This window comes from Talpa occidentalis, unplaced genomic scaffold (assembly GCF_014898055.3).
Source record: "Talpa occidentalis isolate TD23 unplaced genomic scaffold, MPIMG_talOcc4v2.1 talOcc4.5, whole genome shotgun sequence".
NCBI lineage: Eukaryota > Metazoa > Chordata > Mammalia > Eulipotyphla > Talpidae > Talpa > Talpa occidentalis.
This window is the reverse complement of record NW_023604861.1, coordinates 27334632-27357807: the sequence shown is the minus strand read 5'-3', so window position 1 is coordinate 27357807 and position 23176 is coordinate 27334632. Positions and strand designations below refer to the sequence as shown.

General features: G+C 34.9%; 1 long non-coding RNA gene across 1 annotated transcript in view; it reads left to right on the top strand.

Annotated features, from left to right (window-relative positions):
- Window positions 1–469: 469 nt before the first annotated feature.
- The window catches only part of LOC119259948 (uncharacterized), a 58089-nt gene continuing 35382 nt past the window's right edge, over window positions 470–23176 (top strand). The window contains exons 1-2 of the long non-coding RNA XR_005128609.2: window positions 470–1540; window positions 3190–3435. This is a non-coding gene — a long non-coding RNA (uncharacterized LOC119259948). The remainder of the gene's footprint in view (window positions 1541–3189; window positions 3436–23176) is intronic.

Here is a 23176-nt window from a genome sequence, read left to right as displayed (position 1 = left end):
CCACCGGCTCCCGTCCTCGCCGAGGCGCCCGGATCCCTTTGTATCTTTCCTCCAGGTCAACCTCAGCCTCGTTGGATCCCTCTTCGGCTGACTCGCTTACTTCATAGTGCGCCCTCCGATCCACCCAATGAAGAGGCGCTTTCCAAACCTTCTGAAAATGATCCTCCACCTGCTACTACTCTTCCACCTCCAACTGCAAGCACCCCCCCCTCCTTTGCAACATGATTCATTGGACATTAGTTAATAATCCCCCTTTCCTTCTGCCAGTTTCCAGAAAGGGGGGTATTCTCCTGTCACTCTTGTCTACCAATTCCACCACTGGACTCCCTTCTATAGTGTCTTTCAATCTGTCGTTCAACAAACAATCCTCCCTCAATTGTACCTGTCACCTTTCCTCTTGTTGGTCCAGAACCCTCAGCAATTCCTTTGTTGTCATGCGTTTCCCTAAGGTCATTATTATGCCTGTCAATGTGTATGAGTCTACTTCTCAGGTAATCATCTGAAATCGATAAGCAGGTCCGGCGTTGGTTGTTGGCACCTTGATCTCCGTCTTCTCGACGCTGGCAGCTGCGGCCACGGTGGTCAGTGGCCTAGATCTATCCAACTTCGTACTCAATGCAGATACCAACAACCATCTCGCAGTTGGACTACTCCAGAGTCTCCAGCACCTTTCTCACACAAAATTCCATTAACAACCATCTCGCAGTCGGACTACTACAGTTGAATCCACAAGTTTCCTTAATACAGGAAGAAATTGACTTACTGACTTTAACTGCTCATGTTCCTTGTATTCCTACCTATGCCTTCATGTGTGTTACAACTGCCATCCTTTTCAACTATTCCTTTCAAGTTCATACCCTTAATGCCTACCTGCGCGGCCCGTGGAACCAAACTTTCTCAATTTTACTGCACAATTGGCTAATCAAATTCTAACCATTAACAACATCCGTGCTTCAGTACAAAATCCTTGGGGGAAGCAATATCACTCCTAGGTACAATCCTCTTCTGCCTGGAAATCATTTTCTACATCCTGTGGTGCCAGTGGAATAGACGTGGTGCCAGTGGAATAGACGAAAAATCTGCAAGTAGCTCTCCAAAACGTGTGCTATTCTCCATTACAGCCCACTGAAAATCCCAGGGTGTGGATAAACACTGCCCTTGACCACCTGTAGGCCAATGACGGGTAAGATGGTGGTGTACCCGTAGCAACCTAAGACAGCTCCACTACCTTACCTAGGATCCTGGTAGTGGGTGGCTATGACGGGTAAGCATGTGAGTACGACTGCCACAACCTAAGACAGGCCCAGTGTGTGTCCCCCCCATCAATAAAGTAAAAACGGGGGAGATGTCAGTACCAGGCTTACACCAGCAGGGGGACCTGGGGTGGTGGTCGCTTCCGCCCAAAGATGAGTCACTTCCGCCCAAAGCGGAGGCTGATGCAACAGTAACCGGATGTTGCAAATCCACGTAAAGTGCATGCGCAGGCTTTCCGATATATAGCCCCTCCCCTAAAATAAAGAGAGTTCCTGCAGCCATCCATGTGAGTAGAAGCATCTTTTCATCCCCAGCCCCTCCGCCGTGTTCCTGAACCCCGTCGGCCTGCAGGCAGGACCGGCACTTGTCATTTTGCTGGTCTTGAATAAGAATTGTAATTATACTTCATGGAATTAAAAAAAGGTTAATTTGTTTCAAAGAAGCAAATTTTAAATAAATGAATAATTCTACAGGTTTAATATTGTTTGTATGAACGTTATAGACTATTAGAACAATTAGGTGATAGGCTACACTTCAAATTTCCTCTGAGTTTCTAGATTCCTGTCTGAGAATCTAAGATGGATACTTAAAATCTAAGAGAACAAGTTTACCAGAAGATTCATTCAATATTTCTGTTCAACTGCTGCAAATCTATACTTCTATAAAAGCATGGAAAACCAGATTATGGATTTGTGATTCTCACAAAAAAAAGTCTAGCCATGCAGAGCTAATTGAAAGCCCAGGGTATTTCAATAACTCAATCAATTAATATTGAGAATTAGCTGTATGCTCAGCTCTGTGCAGTCAAGAGTATAGGGAATATCTTAGTGGAAAACACACACACAAACATGCACACACAGAGAAAGATTTTGACTAACACACGACATAAAATGTTTAAAATATCTTTGTAATTTTTTAACGTACATATAGCTTTGGCAAATATTTTTCAAGTGTCTATTTCCCAAACATACAAAAATAAAATACAAAATAGCTGAGTTAGCACACAGCTCACCAGTCTTCTAGTCAGTCATGTTTGAATATATTTCTTTGGTTATCAAGAGAGAGTTTTATAGGTTATAGAGAGTTGTAAAATTTTAATTTTCCTATATAACATAACTCCTAAAGTCTCCAACTTCCTCCACATAAAATTCTGTTTCACTAACTCATTTAGAGTCTCTGTTCCTTTGCTGTGAGCATTGATTTCTAATAAAACCATAAAATGAAGCAGTTACTTCAGTGTGAATCACTTCTTTGGAAATACACAAACACACACACACATATACAAATACACACACATTAACACATGCAATCTGAGAGGATTCAAATTACAGGGAGTAATTTAGTCAATAGTATTAAAGTGAAAACAAATAATTTGGCATTTATTTATTTCGACAGAGCTGGTTTGCTTATGTGGTAAGTAATATTTGTTAGACATTAAAAATAATTTCAAAAGTTTAGGTGGAGTCAATTTACAGGGGGAATTGAATCCCTCATAACTGCTACTTTAAAATTATTTTTGCTATTTTGTTATTGCTGTTGAGCTTATGACATTTGGGGGGAATCACTGAGATAAAGAACCTCTAGTATGTCCCCTTTCAAGAAGGTATTCCAACAGAAAACAAAAGAGAAAGGAATTTTAAGAATTGGGAGACAGTTTCAAATATGTCATTATAGTCCAAAAAATTGCAAATAAGAAATAATGCACTTATCAATAAGAAGAGGGGAGGAATCAGATGGTGGTAGAGAGACTCTTGACTTTTGCTGCTGAGAGTTGTGTTGTATATACATTTGTTGAAATGTGAAGTTGTACCCCTAAAAATTATACATTATTACAAATCAATGTCACCTTGCTAACCAAAAAAAAGAACACAACATTTTGATAAGTTTGGTGACAGAGAAACTTGCATTGCATAAACCGTTCTCTGTTTGTTCTAGATTCCTTGGAGAAGTGCTACCCCAAGCAGATATTACAGTTGATCTGAAGGCTAGAAGAAATATATAACAGATGGATGAAGAGGTAGAAAAGAAATAGAAAAGAAAGATAAAATTCCATAAATAGAAGACAATAAACATAAGATCAGGAGAAAGAACAAACCAGAGAAAGTGTTGGCTACAGTCACTTAGGTTACAAAAAGCTCTACACATTAGAAGACACTATCAGCAACCTTCAGTGGAGAGAAGGTAAGAGGTTGTTTCAGTTATAATTTAAAGCATAAAATTTATACTTTAATTGTAACTTTATGGAAAATTAGTGAAGAATTTTAAGCAGGAAGCTAATGTATAATTTAAGATTTTTAAAATGGTTTCTTTGATTAAATTGGAGAAATCTAAGCATGAAAAGAGAGAAATATATACTTGCTTTTATACAAAGATGTGAGTTTAAATTAGGTATCGTACCATGAAAATTGGTATTTGTTATATGGATCTAAATTACAGTGCTTGATTTTGTATTTTTTTAAAGATTTATTTATTTATTTGTTTGTTTATTTGTTTGTTTATTTATTTATTTATTTACTTATTTATTTATACAAGAACCAGGGTGCAGGCCAGGTGCGAGGGAGGGTGAGAGGATTCCCCAGAGACAGAGTGGGGAACAGAACACGCAAACTGACGAAATACACTGCTGAGGGGAGTAGTGGGCGCAACAAGAGAGGTCTGCCGCTCCAGGTGGGACCCTCGCCAACCAGCACTGCAGAGGCTGCGGACAGCTTCACAGCGCTGCGCTCAACCTCCTGCACCACCAGGGGAGGCCCTTTATTTTGTATTTTTAAAAGCACTTTAGTATGTTATCATGCCTATAAATTGCACTTCAAGAGGAATCCAGGGTTGTACAGACTGACAATGAAGATGAGAACTGAAGAACAAGTCATACAAACCAGGGGAAAAAGAAATGTTAAGTGCAAGGGCCCTGGATTAGGAAAAAGCTTGGCATAATGAATAAATCAAATTGTGGAAAGAAGTAATTTTGAAAAACAGGAAAGAGTGGTGGTATTATTTTATTATTAACCTGAGGACTAAAACAGTTTGTTACCTGTGAAAAGTTTTCATTAGTCTCAAGCATTTTAAGAACTGGGATCCAGATTTTCTAAGTACTGTATTGCACCGATATTTTCCTGAAAATATTGTAGTAAAATGCCCATAGCCAACAATATTATATCCCAAAGTAAAATTGGAGATTTTAAACACACTATATTGTCAATGTAGTAGGCCAATTAATATGTATCCCCAAAACTATATAGGTAATCTTTAAAATTTTACTTTGCCACCAGTCTAACTTCAGATTCTTTGTGGACTAATTTAATTTACTGTCTAATGTTTTTCTAGCATTCTGCTTTAATCTGCACTTTAAACTTTCTGAATGAAAAATTTACAATTTTTCTAGTATTAAATTGTTAGTAGTTCCTGTTATCTTATGACTTAACTTTGGAAAATTTCACAGTTCTGAATAAAACATGATTGCAAATACCTACAAATTCTTGAAAATTAACTGACTAAAACATTGGTTATCTATTCCCTGTATCTTGGATGAGGATCTACATGAAAATTAGCTCAGAGAATAAAGATCCATAAAGTGAATGTATACTCCCAATCAATAAAGATTCAAAACTCTCCATAAGTCAAAATGACAATTAATGTATATAATGAACAAAAATTGTGTATTTCTATAAAACTGGTACAATTGATTTGGGAATCTGTCAAAATATTTTATAGAAAATATAATAGAATTGGGAACAGTCTAAAAAAATCAAAATGATGAAAAGAACAAGGACAAACCTCAAGAGAAGAGATCTACTGATGAGTCTTGTCTTGACCAATGAGAGTATTGTTGTCAAAATCCACCCAATCATTAAAATGGTACAGATAGAACATATCATTGTGGCACCTGATTGTGGACTGAATTCTAGCTCCGGCACTTATTTACTGTATAAACGTGAAATAGCTTTAATATCTCTTAGGGACGTTGCTTTCTGATCTGTTAGACACAAATTACAATATGCCAAGTGTTGGGGGGGGTTATAAGTTAAATTATATCTATCATCATTGGACCCAACATATAGAGGAAACTCAGCAATTATTAATTTCTATATTTCTACATCCTATCTTTAAATTGAAAATGTTCCCAATAAATTCAATACTGTTTAATAGAATAATCATGATGTCCTCCCTGGTGGTGCAGGCAGTTGAGCGCAGCACTGTGAAGCTGTCTGCAGCCTCTGCAGCATGGGTTTGATCCTTGCCAGCCGCAGAGATACCCACATAGCACAGCAGACCTCTCCTGTCATGCCCGCAACTCCCCTCCCCTCAGCAGTGTATTTCAGTCAGTCTGCCTGTTCTGTTCCCCACTCTGTCTCTGGTGAATCCTCTCACACTCCCTCACATCTGGCCTGTACCCCGGTTCTTGTATGCATGAATAAATAAATCTTTAAAAAATAAGTTGCCAATTTTAATGTTGAAGCACCCCCAGATAACTTACATCACCAGGGCATACAAGTTAATCCTGGGAAGGCAGTGGCATGATGGGAAGGCCCATACCACTGTCACTCTCCAGTGCTAGGGGAGGTCTGAAGATGCCTTTGGTAGGTATCATTCTTACAAGGTGTCACCAAGAAACAAACAGTGCAGGGCCTCCCCAGTTCGATCCCCAGCCACCGCGAAGGTCCCACATGGCACACAGACCTCTCCTGCTGTGCCCACTGCTCCCCTCAGCAGTGTATTTCGGTCCATCTGCCTGCTCTGTTCCCCGTTCTGGCTCTGGTGAAGTCTCTTTCCCTCCAGTGCTACTGACTGTACCCAGTGCTTGTATACATAAATAAATAAATCTTTTTAAAAAAAAATGTTAAAAAAAAGAAACAGTGCAGTGGAAAAGATTCCACATATATTATGTTGGAACAATTAAGAATTCCTCACTAAGTAATGGTAAATATATATCAAAGGCATCATTTGCACGTAAAAAATCCTTCTCATAATAATTATTTAACTCAATGTCTAAGATTGTCACCAAAGATTCCACTTTCTTGAATTCTCATATTTATTTAAGATCACAATATATATAGGATATATAATCTTGATGTTACTTGTAATTTTAGTCAAATTTCTGAAATGCCATCTCAGTATGTTAAATAAAAGTGGTAGCCTTTTTGAAAATAAGATTTTCTTTGATAAAACACAAACAATCAAATTTATTTTATTAATTTAGCTTGTCATATATCTAGAGACATAACATTAAATCCAATGAAAAGCATGTTATTGAATTTCATACGTCATTTTGTTGGCATTCTTAGCATTTAAAGAAGATATAAATAACATATTTTCCTGTATGATTTTCTGCTCTTGAACATTAGAAAGTAACCATCATTTCCCAAAGAAACATTGGTGGGGGGTCTCTGTCTCTGCTTTTTCTTACCAAGACATTAAATAATGAATAATATTTCCTGTTTCATATTAGTGTAAAATCCTGTTCTAGATGTGCTTTAGTGGCGTTTACAGCCTAGTGGGAAAAGATAAACAAGCAAATAAATAAGTAAACAATGTCATGGGGATTTAATTATTGTGTAGAACAACAAAGCAAGTGAAGAATCAGAGTATGCTGAAGAAGCTACAATTATTTTAGATAATAAGGTTTAGAAAAAGTGTCTCTGGTAACAAGGTATTTGAGAAGAGGCCTGAATAAAAAGGTGGGGGCACAGAAAGGAATTTTGCAATTATTTACCAGAGACATAGTCATTGGGGCAGAAGGAAAGTGAAAAGATTCTGAAGCTTGTGTATGGTATGCAAGAGTGACAATAAGTAGAAAAATAATGAAATAGATGGCACAATTAAGTGTTATCCCTAGTAATAGAAAATTGGAGCGGGGGTGTTGTTATTATTGCTGTTATTTTCTCATCATCTGCCTCTCCCTATGCCTCGACATTCCATTCAGTTTTATTTTTAAAACCATTATTGAACTGAAGATACATAACTGTCATCCACCTTGTTATGCTATCGGGGTCTAGATACAATATAATGTTCTTATACTTCTTATAACTCTGCCTTTAACATCCAGTGTGTTTGCATATACAAGATATTCATATATTTATACACACACATCATTTTTTGCTTGCATAGCTCATCATTTATTTCACTTCCTTTAAATGTTTTTGAATTTCTTATTTACTTTGTAATGTAAAATTGTTCCACACTGTACCTAATTCAACATTTTGGAGATTTTTGCATTTGTTCTGCTTTGATTCAGCAGCCTATTGTGAAAACAGGAGTCTTTCTTCAGCACTGTGTTGTACTTTTTCCATATATATGTTTTATTTCCTCTTCTCAGAACATCATTAGACAAAGTTATAAATTATGTATATTTTATTCACAGATAAACTCGTAGGATACAACCTGACAAATTACCCTAATCATCCAAACTATCTTTCTAACTCATTCTATAGCTCCTAATCTTGGTATCCTCTGCTTTTCTGCCAATTTTAAGTATACACAAAAATAGAGTGATCAGGATAATAAGGTCTCATGTAGCCATCACATGAATTTCATTATCAATTCATGAATCCTTTTTCATCTCTGCTTCCATCCACATTACCCACCTGCTCTGCCAAGTATAATTTTGCAGCAAATCTCAGTTCTTATATTATTTAATATACAAACATATTAATTGGTACCTAAAGAATAAAACTTTCAATATATGAATATAATACATTATCAAACAAAATGCAAAACCCACAATAATTTCATATCACCATGTATTCAGTGAATATTCAATTTTTTAAATAAATTATTTTATTTTATATAATTCTTACATCAATTTTCATTTTTACTTAATGTATGCATTTTCATTTTGGTTATATTCCCCATACAATTTCCACTCCCTTTTTCTGATCCTAATCCCTCTTGTCCTCCCCCGCCCACCTACTGTGGTGTGTCTCTGGTCTATAGTTGCCTGTTGATTTTGATTTTTACTTTATTGCAATTAGTCTTTTTCCTGGTCTCTTATTTAGGTTTTCTAACTTCCTACTATGAGTGAGACCATCCGGTATTTTTCTTTTTCTTTCTGGCTTATTTTGCTGAGCATGATCCCTTCCAGTGCCATCCATGTTGCTGCAAATTGTATGAGTTTATCTTTTTTGATTGCTGAGTAATATTCCATGGTGTATATGTACCACATCTTCTATATTCAAATTTACCCAACAACTCAGATGCCTTTAGAAGTTTTTTTGTTTGAATTGGTACTCAGATACAATTCCTATCATATTCAGTATCAAATGTTGATGCTCATATTTTATGTTTCTAAGTTCCTTATTTGACAAAAGGGTTGGATGGGCCTTTCTGGTGGCACAGGGGTTAAAGTCTCAGCGCTACTAAACTATCACCACCCATTGGAACCCAAGTTTGATTCCAGGCCAAGGAGCTAAACCACATGGTGCAGTAGACCTCTCCTGTCTCATCTGCTGCTTTCCTCAGCAGTGTATTTCTGCCTGTTCTGCTCCCCACTCTGTCTTTAGTGAATCCTTTCACCCCCTGAAACTCTGGCCTACACCACAGTTCTTGTGTGCATAAAAAAAAAAAAATAAATCTTAAAGAAAAAAGTTGGACATTAATGTTTTGACTTACCACTCTTTTTTCTTGGTATTCTTTCCATAAAATTTGTTGTTGTTGTTGTTGTTTTTTCCTCTTTTAGGTAGTTTCTTTTCTCTCTCTCTCTCTCTTTTAGGTAGTTTTGATTTTTCTGAAATGTTTGATGATATCTCTTTATCTACTCATTGTGGCAAGAAAATACCCTTTTACCTTTTGTCTTTTTATCAGTAAGTTGCAATTGATAGTGACTCCAGAGAAACCCACAATGACGTGGTGCTGGTGACATGTTTTCTGAATTTCAGGTCCCTGCATTCCTCCTATGTTACTCACAATTGTAATGTTTTCCTGCTTCTCCTACTTCTAATTTCTGCTCTCGACAGGGAGAATGGGAATGAAGAGAGGAGGTCCAAATATGGTTGCTTTCTTTAGTTAAGGTATAAAGAGAAGAGGAAGGGGCCAAATTCTCTGGTGCTGTTAATGTAGGTTCACAGATTATCATCCTGATAATTACGTGAAAAAATTCCCTGGATTTATTTTATCTTTGCAATATGAACTTGCAGAGTACCTAGAAGTGTTCCCACTACTATACCTATACAATTGTGTAAATGTCAAATTTGATTTTTCTCACGTCCTTTGGGTATTTTCCAAGGTCTAGTTCCTGTTAGAATATATTGTAATCAGAAAAATAGTTATGCTTTCATAAATGCAAAGACACGTTTCAAGGACATAGATATATACACTGATATATTTTTTATTGCACTCTAATGGTACAAGAGACTTTTTTTTTAAAGATTATTTATTTATACAAGAACCAGGGTACAGGCCAGATGCGTGGGAGGGTGAGAGGATTCACCAGACAGAGCAGGGAACAGAATAGGCAGACTGACGAAATACACTGCTGAGAGGAGCAGTGGGCGAGACAGAAGAGGTCTGCTGTGCCATATGGGACTCTCCCTGGCCAGCTGGAATAGAACCGGTGCTGCAGAGGCTTCAGACAGCTTCACAGCGCTGCACTCAACCGCCTGCGCCACCAGGGGAGGCCTGGTACAAGAGAATCTTATCTATTTATATTATATACATAAATTATTTTCTGTTGTTCTCTTTATTGCATAAGAGAAATACTGTATACATACTTTCCCACTGAAATGTGGTAGACAAAATTTAGACGGAGTACTCAGTCTGATTTGTTGATTCAATATATTGCTTATTTACATCTAACTTTAGATGATTATCCTATTTATTAGATATATAATCTATCATTTGTTATATTTGTATTCTATATATCTTTCATTCTCTATGTGTATGTGTGTATATTTACATATATATATATATATATATATGCCAATATCTAGCTAACTAGCTACCTATCTATCTATCTGTCATCTGTTTATTTAATCTATCAAGCAAGTTTAGGATCCAAGCTAAAACTAGAAAGTAAAATAAATGCAAATTATATGTTAATTTAATAATTTATCAACATAATGTCATTTAATGCTTTCTATCAATTAGATATGTACCAACTCTTAAAAATGTTATAAACTAATTAGACAAAAATTGTTCAAGAAAGGAGATCTAGATTTTGTTAACTTTATCTATAAATAAGAATATTACTAGCTATTCTTTAATAACTGAGGTCAAAACTAGACTCAAATGAAGGGTTATACTCATGCTAAGAGGTTGATGTTATTCTTTGATACTTTTATTGAGGCTGAATCATCACCTACTTACTCTATAACACATAGATTTTCTGGAGGATGTGTGGTAGGTAGATGAGCTAGTTGTCATTAATAACTCTTCCTGCTTTAAGACACTTTAATTTTAGTGGTTATAGTTTATTAAAGTACATGTAAATTACATTAGCAGTAAATTAGTACTGAAAATGTTTACATAATGTCCACATTAAGAATTTATTTTTAATATATTTTTGTTTATATCTTCTTTCTAACATTCATTTACAAGTTGGTTTACCTGACAGTTTTTATTTCATTAGATAGAGTCACTGATTGCTTTGTTGCCTGGTCTACAGTCATTAAGCAAAAATGGGCATCTGGAATAACACAGCTGGCATCCACTTTACCAAAATTCCTTTCAGTAGTTGAATAGCTACATCATGTTCATACCCACTGTTCTCCCTGAGCGTTAGTGTTGCATAGCTGTCTTATAATGTAGTTAATTTACTTCCTTCACTTGATTCTATTGAAGAAATAAAAAGACTTAAGCTGTGTTTCTACTAAGAGGAGAGGGCAGGAGGTATGGAGGAGACACATCTTACTTTGGAAGCAAAATGAAGATGTATAGGTCCATTGAGTCTGTATTGACTTGATACTAAAAAAAAAAAAAAAAAAAAAAACTTAAGAATCTCAGTAGTAAATTTCAAAGATTCGGAACTATTGATTCAGATAGAATTTCATAACTCAAGGGCTAATGTTTATACAACATAACAAAGAATACCAATTGGTATATATTTATCCATTATCAAAAATTCACTCTTATATTTTCCTCACTCAGATGTTGAAATTCTTTCCCTATATCTTGAAACCCTACCTCTACATATATCTTGCAGAAATGGAGGGATCTTGTATATGATACATTCCTTAAAAATGAGAGATATGTGCCTCTGAAATCTTAGACTTATTTAGATAGTTTTAGATAGTTTTCCTCAATCAATATAATCTTAGACTTATTTAGATAGTTTTAGATAGTTTTCCTCAATCAATATATTTAGATAGTTTTCCTCAATCAATATTTTATGCTTTGGAAAGTCAAAATATATTGCATATAGAATAGAATATGATACAATGTAATTGCCATTTTAGTTATTTATTTTAATGTATTAGTGTTTTCCAATATAAAAGTTTATTTGAGAGTTGGTATTTTTAATAAAATTTAAAAAACATTATATTTGAAATAAATTGTCAGAAGAAAAATATTAGTGATTATAATTTGTTTTGTGTTGGGAAGTACATGAATAACCTTCCACTAATCTAGGAAACTTGCCAATGTTTCTCTCTTGGACATATTTTTTGGTTTTTCTAACAGTATTTTCACTACACATATATACGTATATAAAGGAAGTAAAGTAGTCCCTTTACAGAATATATCTAATATATAAAATATAATTCATTTAATTGAGAGGACTTAACTTTTTCTATCCCCTTTACTTGAGAAAACTTATTAATTATATATGACCTTTTATATGCTAATTTAGTGAGTTCTAAGAGTATTTGATGTTTAAAATACATTTATGATGAGATCTCTTTAGTCATGTAACCAGACTGCAAACTATTTCCTATATATCAATATTCCTTATTTCCTTCCCTGAACTCTCTTTCTATTCTAATCATGGTAGTTATGCAACCACATTTTCAATGATAAAAATCCTACAAGTCTGTATGTATAAATGTTGAAGTATCAGGAAAAGAGTGGGTCAGATTCAAGCTTGTAACAAGGTAATAACTTCTGATTCCAAACATTTATATTTATGCTGCAAAACAAGATGTGTGGATTATAAGGCATATTCTGGGCAACAAAGAATAAAAAGTAAACTGATAAACTTTTTTGCTTGATATGATGGGAAAGTCCCTTCTTACATGAAATAGAAAAGATTATTAAGATACTGAAGGTGATGTGACTTGGAGGGTAGATGGATAAATGATGTGGTGAAACAAAAATAATTAAGAATCAAGAATTCCAACTTCCTCTTTGCAGTCCAACCTCAGCAGATAGGGAGGGAAGCACATAAACAGATTTTGGATAACCTGAAACTACTCTCAGCAAGTACTCTGTTTCCCCAATAACAGAACAGATTGTACCTTAGAGAACAGTACCCAGACCCCAGTGACCAAACGCAAAATAACCCACTAAAGGCATGGAGAAGAGGGCCTCCCCTGGTGGCAGAGCGGTTGAGCGCAGGGCTGTGAAGCTGCCCGCAGCCTCTGCAGCGCCGGTTCGATCCCCCGGCCACCAGTGAGGGTCCCACATGGTGCACAGACCGCTCCTGTTGCGCCCACTGCTCCCCTCAGCAGTGTACTTCATCACTTTGCCTGTTCTGTTCCCTGCTCTGGCTCTGGTGAATCCTCTCACCCTCCCGTGCTTCTGACTATACCCAGTGCTTGTATAAATAAATAAAATCTTTAAAAAAAAAAAAAAAAGGCACGGAGAAGACAGCAAAGCACACAAGCAACACAGGCAGTCTTTCTCCTACTGGAAAGTGTTTATCAATACCTCTCATTTAAAGCATGAAGGGAAGAGAGAAAGAAAATACACAAGATCACAGAGAAAATAATATTTACTGGAAAGTGAAAATTGAATTGGTTGAATATTCCGAAGAGAATGTGGAGGTGATTTTGAAGTATACTAAATGACTATCCATTAGTCATATTTGTCGTATCCTTAGCCCTTATCATCCCCAGCTCCCCCAATATATCTGTCTCTATGCATAGCAAAGGCTTACCATAAGCAGGAATGGTGTTGTAAAGAACAAATATAAATAATCTAGAAAATAGTAAAATGTCTTTGCATATCTGTATCAGTGTATACATGCTGCACATCAAAATATTTGTCAAATTTATGTACTTCGCTCACCTTCCAAATCCTCATGTCTAATGTGTGAAGATCTCTTACCTGAAATATTACTGTTCTTTCCTGAGTTATTTCCCTGAACCAATTTTTCCCTCTCTAAATTGCAGGCAAAATAATATTTTCAAATTGCAGATATGACCATACTATTTATCTGTCTTAGTATACAGAAGAGAATCCCTTGCATAGCTGCATCTTCCTGCCAGTCCTGGTCCCTATCTTTTTTTCAGTCTCATTTCACATATTTTCTTATAAGCTCTCTGCACTCCTAGAATTAATCTTGCTTTTTTAGAGACTTTGAATTTTGTCTTTCCTCTGCATAAAAAAACACTTTACACCACTCTTGAATCAGCTCATTCTTTCTCAACATTAGTTGCTCTGTGAAAAATAGGATTTTCTCATGGATACATTTTGTAATCAATCCTGGCTAGATCACAACCCCTTGCTCTGTATGTTCTGTCTCTCCCTCTGTGTTTCATTCCTAACACTTTTGCAGCATGTAATTATACACCTGTATCATCATGTTCTGTAAACTCATTGCAAGTTGGAACCTGCCTGTCTGTTCCATGGTGCTACACTTAACTCCAAGCAGAGAATATTAAACATAATAAGTACAAAAATACCAGTTAAATCACTAGGTAGAGGTATAAATGAATGAGCATGTGGACACAGATACTCTAGTCTAAACATGTTTCTCTGACACATAGATATATAGTTCCTGACAAATAAGATGGAGAATAATTTGATATTGTAAGAAACAATGTCTGATTATAGTTTTGCGGTATTTAAACATCTTTTATATTAATGAATCTGCAAACTATGTCATTTTTATAATACTTTGCAAGAATTTGGGAGTGCCTACCACAAACCAACAGATGCCTAATGCTATCAGAAGCTGAAAAAGGCAAGGGACTGCACTGTGCTAGACTTTTAGAAAGAAATACGGCTCTACTAATATCTTATTTCTAGACGTCTAGCCTCCACAAGATGAGATTACAAATTTATGTTGTTTTTGCCACCCATTTTGAGGTACTCTATTGTGATAGCCCTATGGAACAAACAGATTTCTGTTAAACAGAAGCAGGGAATAATGTAGAAAACATTCATATATTTGGGACATGAAATGTAATCATATTCCATGCCTAGGATTAGATTCAAAATAAACCTAGTGGATTCCTTTGCTGTTTTATTTTATTGACAGAACAGTCTTTCGTCAGACATTAACATAGAGGGAAAAAAATAAGTTAAATACCAGGATTATTGCCTTATGGGGATATGGTTTGTGTTTAATGATAAAATCTTATATATTTGAAAGGAGCAGCCAGTGAGTCATGTTATACCTCTGTTTTCTCAGATTTCTTTTTGTTTGAGGCCTTTTTCTGGTTACATATAAATTTCAAATTTTTTTTTTCAATTTATTTGAAGAACATTGCTCTCTCTCACTCTCTCAAAAACTTCTTGTTAGTTTAGTTTCTTGTTCTATATTCCATTTTTTTTTTATAAAATGCCCATAGTTTAATCTTCCATATGGATTGTGATAGTATCTAGATTTCTATTCCCACAATCAAATTATTATAGATTATAGATACATGCATCCTTTTTCTTACAGAGAAGTTCTGGGAATACATTTAATTCACCAAGGCCAGTATCAAACATGTCCCCACTTATATATTCCACCCTTACTAGAGGGATTTTATCTACAGTACTATGTACAAATAGCATGGTAGGTAATTCAGGACAATCATGTTGAACATCTTCCCAGGTGTCCCACTGTAAAGACTCTCTTATTAACTAACATAAATGTACAATGACTACAAGGATTTATAATGCAAACATTAAGTTGAATCATTATCGGTAAAGCAAAATGAAACAAGCAAATCTATTGGTCAATAGATAATTCTCAAATATGACATTTCAGACAAAAATTATTTTCCATGATTCAGATAAAATTTTTAATGTTTTACTTCTGTAAATTTACTACATCATATCTAAATTTCAACCCATTATTTCTTTACATTTTCATACTTAATTGTATTCATTCCATCTATTTGCCTAAGATAAACCTTATATTCATTGCAGTTCTTTATTTTTCTTAATTCTTTTATAGCCAGGAAATCTGCAATATTCACTTGCAAGAGGTCTTGCTTACAACACTACACCTTCTACAAATAGACTCCTATATGAGGGACAAATACAGTTTTATATTTCTCAAACAAAAAATATATTTTGTGTTTCTTTTACTTGCAACCAGACTTAGGCAATGTTTCAAAATAAGCTCAATTAAAAGAAAGAAATCACATTTTTTTTTTCCTTGTATTGTGGGCCTAGCAGCCCAGAGTTTTATTTATTTATTTATTTTTTAAAATAAATTTTATTTTTATATTCCCCATACAATTGCAACTCCCTTATTTTGACACCAATCCCTCCCCTCCCCACCTCCCACCCCCATAGAGTGTCTCTGGTTCATATTTTTTTGTTGATTTTGATTTTCACTTTCTTATATTTATTCATTTTCCTGGTCCCTTATTTAAGTTTTCTAGATTCCTGCTATGAGTGAGACCATCCGGTATTTTTCTTTTTCTTTCTGGCTTATTTCGCTGAGCATGAACCCTTCCAGCGCCATCCATGTTGCTGCAAATTGCATGTGTTTATCTTTTTTGAATGCTGAGTAATATTCCATGGTGTATATGTACCACATCTTCTTGATCCAGTCATCTATTTTTGGGCATTTGGGTTGTTTCCAATATGATCCAGCAATTCCACTCCTAGGTATTTACCCAAAGGACACAGAAACATCAATTCCAAAGAGCACCTGCACCCCTATGTTTATAGCAGCACTGTTTACAATAGCTAAGCTTTGGAAACAACCCAAATGCCCAAGAAATCACATTTTAAAATTAAATATATTGAAATAGAAATATTTCAACAATATAAAACTGAATAAATTTTTCTAGTGAGAATGATGTAACTATTTTAAAAAATGAGAACCAAGGCTTTTTGACTAGACTTTGTCCTCAGATACTCAAGAAGAGATTATAGTATTTAGTTGTGATATCTGTCAAATGTGATCATTGTCAAGAAAAGGAATGATATATTTGAGAGATTTGCCAATTTGCAAATCCATTGTCAATCATTCAACATTTCTTGCACCTTGAAATTTTCAAGGAAGAATTGAAGTTCTTATTAATTTAGAATATCCATAGCTTCTCTCATGAAATAACCAATAAACTTGAGCATAAATCAGTAATATTTAGTTGTTATTGACTGACATATGTAAATCTGAACAAAAATGTCTAGAATTCAGTAGAATTACTCCTCAATGCAATTAAAATATTTAATAACTTCATTGTTAAGTACTTTTATGTATACATATCTTTTATGTATCTCTAGGATCATGTGATATAATCATGATTAGAATTTGCATGAAAGGCAACAGTTGTACCTAAATGAAATGATGTTTATTAAACAGATTATTTCTATTCTAGGCTGTTATTTGCTATGATAGCATTAAACCTTAAAAATATTTTCTCCATTCATTTGGGTTCTTCTAGTTAGACAAAGATAAATGTACAATATATTTATCTTCTATCTGGCAAAATGGAAGAGATTAGGGGAATAGACGTGATCAGAATTTGTCTGCTTGCTACAAATTGTTTTGAATTTGCATTACAGAAATAATTTATATTTTCTGAACATAACTCTAATTCTAAAAGGAAAAATGCCTCACCAATGATATTACTTTTTTGGTCCCTGAATTGTAATATTCATTATTGGCTTTGAAGCAGGTTTAATGAGGACCCTGAGGATTAGCTCAATAGCTGTGACATTTGCAATTAAATAATACAAAATAACTACCTTAATGTTGGCAACATATTCTCTATTATATTACACACTGCTTTTTAGAACTATTGAACTCTTCCTCTTTTTTCTAACAACTCAATAAATTGCACTAGATTATTTGTTGCACTTTAATTTTGTCAAAATTGATGTTTCAAATTGGATGGCTCTGATCCAGAATATGTGATCAGATTCAAATAATGGCATTGAATAAGCTCACTTTTATTATGTAGTTATTAAAATCTAAATTTTACATTGTTAAATTGTCTTAAATTTATTTGTAGTCTTTATGTTTGCATATTAAGATGGAAAATTTACAACTCTAAAGGATATATATATTTAAAATCCCGGTCTTACCCTACTATGTATGCTTGAATCCTGATCTAAGATTTCCAGTTTCCTTAATTGTGAGAAATAAATTACTATTTTTTAATAATCTAAAACCATGAAAACAAATTGAAAAAAATAATGTCTAGGTCTTCTAAACCTATCTAATGATATCAATCCATTCATTTAAAAATTATTTAGGACCTCCTGGGTGGTGCAGGGGTTAAAGTCTCAGTGCCCTCAAACTATAACCAGCACTGCAACATGAGTTTGAACCCTGTCCAGGGAGCTGACCCACATGGTGCAGCAGACCTCTCCTATCTCACCTGCTGCTCCCCTCAGCAGTGTATTTCAGTAGATTTGTCTGTTCTGCTCCCCACTCTGTCTCTGGTGAATCCTCTGACTCTTCCCCCGCCCCACCTCTGGCCTATATCCAAGTTCTTGTATGCATAAATAAATAAAAATAAATCTTAAAAAAATAAAAATTACTTATTGAGTTGTCCCAGGCATAGTTCTAGGCTTTAGAGATTTGTCAGTAAACACAGCATACTCAAATATTTGGCAGACTTTTTCATAGTCAGAAATAATACTATTTCAGTATTTATCTATTTTCAACTATCACTAATATATGTGGAGAGGAGTTTGAGCAGAAAAAGGGACCCATATCTCAGGTCTTTCTTGGATACCAACTTATTCTTTTTATACTCATACTTATTCTTTTTATACTCTTTTTATACTTATTCTTTTTATTCTTTTACTCAACTTATTCTTTTTATACTCATACAGCTTTTGTACACTAAACAATTATTATATCATAGAAGTAACATTGTATATAAACTTTTACAGTAAATAGTATGTTTTTCCTTGTAATTTTTTTCTTTTTTTAATTTTTGTTTTTTTAATTTTGTATATTTTTACATAATTTTTCATTTTTGTATAATGTATGCATTTTCATCTTGGTCATAGTCCCTGTACAATCCCACCACCCTTGTTTTGCTCCTACTCCCTTCTCTCCCCACCCACTGTGTTGTGTGTCTCTGAGTAAGCTATGGAAACAACCCAAATATCCAAAAAGTAGATGACTGGATCAAGAAGATGTGCATATACACAATGGAATATTACTCAGCAATAAAAAAATAGTGGTATATTTTGCATTCTGATTCATAATTCAATTATTGGTACCAATAATTGCAGTGGGAAACTCAGTTGTTGAAGTTTTGAAAGACTTACTGAGATACCATTACTGTTTCTTATAAGGAAATTAAATAGATTCCAAATGGGTAGGTTAATGGGGATTATTCAAGTGTGTTACATAATACAGTCCCTGGCAAATAATAAGAACTTGGTTATTGTTAATATTTACTATTCATATTTTTCAATTTCCAGAAATGTTTCTCTGTGTGTTTTATTATTCTTTTTACTCCTCACCATCAGATGTAGAAGTGATTAATTACATTTGTACTTCCTTTAGTAAGTGCAGTTTTCTGGGTATTCATTCTCATTGTGTGCTCCTTAATGTGGGTCTGAAGATTATGAATTATTTTCTTGTAACATTCTATAATATTGTGAGTAAGCCTTACATTTTGTGTCATAACAACCTAGTTGATCAATTATTTTCTTTTTGTCTTTTTTGAATAGACATGCAATTTATCTATTTGTATTTATACTCAACAACCTGACATAGAATCCAGAATGTAATGGACTCAGAATGAGCAATTGTTGAATTAATCCAATTGTTAGAACATGTATACAATTATGATCTTTTTTTAGGATTTATTTATTTTATGCCTACAAGAACTGGAGTACAGGCCAGAGGTGCGGGAGGGTGAGAGGATTCACCAGAGACAGAGTGGGGATCAGAACAGGCAGAATGACTGAAAACACTGCTGAGAGGAGCAGCGGGTGAGACAGGAGAGGTCTGATGTGCCATGTGGGTAACTCCCTGGTCGGGTATCAAACTTGTGCTGCAGAAGCTGTGGATAGCTTCATAGTGCTGTGCTTAACCCTTTGTACCACCAAGGAGGCCCTACAATTATGATCTTTATAGATGTTAAAGTCAAAGTGGGTGTTGCTATAGAGGTAACTGATGTGGTTTCTATAGAAAACTTCATTTGAGTTCAAGGCTCTTTTTCTTGAATTCTATTACCTATTTTATATTATTTTGTCAAATAATGAGGACAATCATTCTAATTTTCCTGGCTAAGATGCTTCCTGGGTCATGATACTTTCAGTGCTAAGACCAGCGAAGTCCTGTGTAAAGTGGAATGCAGATATCCCTGGTTAGATAAACTAATATAATATGAGGTTTGTTTCTTAACTGTGATTCCCACCAAAGTGTGTTCGCTTATGAGTCAAGACAATTGAATATAATCACAGTGTGCTTTTATTGGGAGAATCTACATTACAGCTATATAAACATTCAATTCAATTGTTATGATCCGAGGTTCATCAAGACAAGGTTTGCAAAATCAGCAAGAACGTGACCTTCAGGTTCTGGAACTTCCCTTACTGCAGTCAGCTCGGGAGGAGAGGGCTGTTTCTCTGGGCAAAGCCTCCTGTGGCAGAGGCCCAAATCTGCTGAATGTTTTGTAGTTCATATAAAAGACAAGTTTAATTGATTGCTGTATTTATACTGTTCATAGACGTGTATTTCCAGGACCACGAGTAAGTTTTAATTTGGCCTTGACTTCATTGCACAGCAAGGTTTTTATTTCTTTTTGCCTCAAATGTCTATCAACCTAAAGTAGACACCTCTTAATTAATAAGTCACTTCATCTCAATTGTCCCCACCTCTCTATCAGTCAGGATCATTACAATATCAATAAATATAAGAATTACATCAGTGCTTAACAGAAAAAAATAATATGATTTATATGATCTCATACATCTTCAGCAAAGGTTAAAGAATATACTTTCATATGTCTAAAAATGTTAGAATTATGGAAAAATTCAGGATATGTAGTCATACATATAGTTCTTTCTTATATGCAATTACATTCTCTTGTCTGCTTATCTCCCTAAAAACACTATAGGTTTCACAAATAGCAAATGAAACATTTTATTTCTGATTTCAAAATAAGTATTACCAAGTAAAAAAAGGTATAAATAATCTGTCCCCAGGAAAAAAATAAATCCTTGAAATGCTTTATGGTTGTCTCCGATATGTGATTTATGATATTCAAATATTAAAGAGCAAACATTCTCTTTTTTCAGTAATTGATTAGTGTAATCTTTCTTTATGAAAAAAATAATTCAGTTGAAACTTTTTCCTTATTATACTGTTCAACCTTTCAGAGTAACTTCAGAGATAATGCAATATAGTCAGAAACAGAGACAATAAAATGAGACAGACTGGATTCATGTGTCTAGGGACTATTAGGTAACTGTCCATCTGTTTTCTCGCCCATAAAGTAGAGATGTTGATGATAATAATAATAATAATAGAGCTGATGATGATGACATTTGTTTATAAATTTGTAGGGAGGATAAAATTAATTGATTGCCTAGATGAGAGAAAGTGTTCTTTCATTAGTATTTTTATAATTACATACAAACACATTTTTTTTCTCCTAGCCATCCCACTTCCAGTTATAAAATAAACAAATACATCTTTTTCATTTTATGTTAGTAAATACAAATACTGAATTAAAAACCATATGTTGGTGCCCAAGAATATATTAACCTAAGAAAATAAGAAACATTTATCTCCATTTTAAAATCTGATTAGAGAGGGGCCTCCCTGTTGGCTCAAGGGATTAAGTCATAGCACTATGAAGCTGTCCACAGCCTCTGCAGCACAAGATCAATCCCTGGCCAGCCAGGGAGCTACCCATATGGCGCAGCAGACCTCTCCTGTCTTGCTCACTGCTCCCCTCAGCAGTGTATTTCAGTCATTCTGCCTGTTGTGTTCCCCGCTCTGTCTCTGGTGAATCCTCTCACCCCTACTCCCCCACACCTCTGACCTGTACCTCAGTTCTTGTATGCATAAATAAATAAATCTTATAAAAATAAAATCTGGTTAAAGATATGTTTTCTGAAATACATAATTTTTTTTAGATTTTTTTTTTTTATGTAGAACTGGGGTGCAGGCCAGAGGTGTGGATGTTAAAAGGATTTACCAGCGATAGAGTGAGGAGAAAATAGGCAGATCTACTGAAATGTACTGATGAGGGGAGCAGCAGGCTAAAAGGAGACGTCTGCTCTGCCAGGAGATCAATTCAGGCCATAGCATGGGCCTTTTCTGTGGTAGTGTTGAGACTTAACCCCTCATCCATCAGGGAGACCCCTGAAATACAGAGTTTTGAAAGCTTTAATTATCATGTCTTTTTGAACCAAGTCTTCATTAATTTACTTATTCACAAGACATTTGGAATCTTTCTTTGGTTTTTAGGGTTAATTTTTATTTTATTTTGAGTATACTTTTTCCTTTATTTTTTCTTTCCTACAGTATTTTTTAAAAGATTTATTTATTTAGGATTACAAGAACTGGGGTACAGGCCAGAGGCGTGGGAGGTGAGAGGATCCACCAGAGACAGAACAGGAGGCAGTACAGGCAGATAGACTGAAGTACACTGCTGAGGAGAACAGCGGGCAAGTCAGGAGAGGTCTGCTGCGCAGTGTGTGTAGCTCCCTGGCTGGGGATCTGATTTGTGCTGCAGAGGCTGCAGACAGCTTCACAGTGCTGCCCTCAACCTCTTGCCCCACCATTGAGGTCCCTTCTTTCCTACAGTTTGATGGAGAGATAACATACATGCAATAATATGCACATTCCTAAAATATGCAATCTGATAAATTTTGACATATATCTATAACATAATCACGAAAATGGACCTATTATTTTCAAAAGTTTCCTCAAGATCCTTTGTAATCTCTGTTTCTCCCATTACCTCACATTTTTCAAGGTACCACTAAATCTACTCCTTATCATTATAAATTAATTTCCCATAACTGGAATTACATACTATGTATTTTTGTTGTCTGACTTCTTACACTCCATAATTATTTGGAGATTTAACAGTGTTGTATATTGTCAATAGTCATGTCTTTTTACAGCTCAGTAGTATCCAGGGCATGTATGCACCAGTTTATCCATCCATGTCTGGAAGGATGCTTTAAATGCTTACTTACAGTTTCTTTTTAATAAGAAATAAGTTTTCATTTATTCATGAAAATATAAGGTAATTGAGTATCACCTTGTTATTTACTATCTTGTCCATGTTATTTTATTCTCAAAATGTGAAAGTAATTATAATAATTTCTGCTGAAAATCAGGTTTCCTATTTTTTTCAATAAGTGCTTAATTTGATTTTTTAAATTTACATTTATCACACCTGATCACACCATTTCTTAACCAAAAGGCTGAGAAAAAATACTTTATTTAATTTTTTAAAAATATTTATTTATTTATACATACAAGAACTGGAGTACAGGCCAGTGGTGCAGGGAGTGGGGGGAGTGAAAGGGTTCACCAGAGACAGAGTGGGGAACAAAACAGGCAGAGTGACTGAAATACATTGCTGAGAGGAGCAGTGGGTGAGTCAAGAGAGGTCTGCTGCACCGTGTGGGTAGCTCCCTGGCTGGGGATTGAACTCCTGCTGCAGTGGCTACAGCT